This window comes from Chinchilla lanigera, unplaced genomic scaffold (assembly GCF_000276665.1).
Source record: "Chinchilla lanigera isolate Chin_1 unplaced genomic scaffold, ChiLan1.0 scaffold00137, whole genome shotgun sequence".
Classification (NCBI taxonomy): Eukaryota; Metazoa; Chordata; class Mammalia; order Rodentia; family Chinchillidae; genus Chinchilla; species Chinchilla lanigera.
In genome coordinates, this window is record NW_004955538.1 from 2,788,502 (window position 1) to 2,790,409 (window position 1,908).

Sequence of the window (1,908 nt, forward strand, 5' to 3'; positions counted from 1 at the left end):
CACCCCGGACCCCGGCGACGCACGCGGTCGCAAGGGCGGAGGGGTTCTCTCTCCACAGCGCGTCGAGCTGAGGAGCCGCGGACTTGCCCGCCGGGTCCAGTGGTTCTTAACAGTTCAACAGTTCTGTAGCGCAATTGTGAAATGTTTAGGACCACTAGACCCGGCTCGCTCGGCGACGGCGGGGGCGACGCCGGCCAGGAGACGACCTCCGCGCGGCCCGCGGTCAAGGTCAGCGCCAGGGCCGCGCCAGGGAGCAGCCCGCGCGCTTCTGGCTCCGCGCGGCGACCCCAGCTGGAGGAGCCCTGCGCGCTGCCCTGCAGACCCAGGGGCCCGCCGCGGGTCCTACCCCGTGGCCCCGGGGCTGGGGTCCGACCCGCACAGCACGCGTGTGCCGGGCGCAGCCGGGAGGTGGCCGGGCGTGGCTGTGCGAGCTGTGGGAACTGCTGGGGTGGGGGCGCCTTATCACCCACGCTCCTGGCGTCTCAGGCTCGGAGACGCCCTCCTCACCCTCCTTCGCCCCAGGGGCCCCACCCCTGTCGAAACTCTGCTGGGTTCCCAGCGGGGTTAAGGACGCCCTGGGCGTCCTGATTGCTGGGAACGGTCGCGCCCTGCTACACTGGAGAGGTCTGGGAATCCGCCCGCAGGGCAGCTTGTGTCACCGAAGGCCTGTGGGGCGCTGTGCGTCCGGGGGAGGCAGGGGCCCAGTGCTCCCCTGTTGAAGGACCCTGCAGACCTGTGTGACCAGAGTCTCTCTTGGGGCGGCGGGTTGCCCTGGTAGGTGGGGCTCCCTTGGGAGAGGTCTGGGGCCGACCAGTGTATGGCTCCACATGGGCCTGGGAGCCACCCAGCAAAGGCCTGGTGTGTCCCCACTGCCAGCAGGCCAGATCCTGTCCTGGGCGTGGTGCTGACCTGTGTGCAGCCCGCCCGGCCTGCTGGTCCAGCTGCGCCCTCTGGGACGCGGGCAGCTTCTTGGCTTGGCCTCTATTGGCCACTGTTTTGGGGCACTGCTGGGCCAGCTGGGCAGGGGAACCTGCCTGGCTCGGAGCCCTGGTAGGGCATTTCCCACTGCCTGCTTCCTGTGTGCCCCATGTGAGAATGCACCGGAGCCTGAGGGGGGCTAGGAGCCTGGTGCTGGCCATGAGCTGGAGGGAGAGGTGCCCACCGCCTGGCAGACACCACTGTGGCCACCTTTCAGGCACTGGCTGGAGAGCTTGGGCTATGGGCAGCGCAGCCCATGCCAGGTGCTCTGTAGTGCCAGGGGTCTCACAGCCACGCCGCCCTGCTGTCTGAAGCTGCCACGGCCGTTTGGTGGCAGTTTCATTTTACACTGTGTTGTCCTGTACCTCGGTGGCGTTGTGAAGGCCGAGTGGGGTGCACAGGTGTTTCTCTTCCCTGCGTGGAGTAGACATGTGTGTTCTAGGCTGATGAAAATAAACACATTCCACAGCATCCTGTCTCCCGGCGGCTGGTGTGCTTTTCCTCCAGGGCTCATCCCCTGGCCGGGCCCTCCCAAGCTGACCTCTCTTTCCCTTCACCCCGAAACAAGCAGAAGTGTGAGGTGTCCCAGTCCCTCCCTAGTGCCCAGACCCAGTCCTGCCTGCATCCTTGGCTTGTGCTGCCAGCCTTCTCCTTGCGGGGAGAGGGACACCTCTGGGGTGCAGGCCGCTAGGCCAGACTCCCGAAGGAGCCAGCTGGGGGTGGCCCTGTGTCCCAGGTGCAGTGGCTCTAGCCTGCTTCCTGCTTGACCACCCCCCTCCCGTCCAGATGGGAGCCAGGGCTGCTCAGTGGCGGAGTCAGGGCTGAGGGGCTGGAGAGAGGCAGAGGACCCCGCCCTGCCCTCCCTCCTCCTGCCCTGGTCATGGGGGCTGAGAGTTCCTGGTGGCAGGTGACGCTGGCATGTCCCTTACT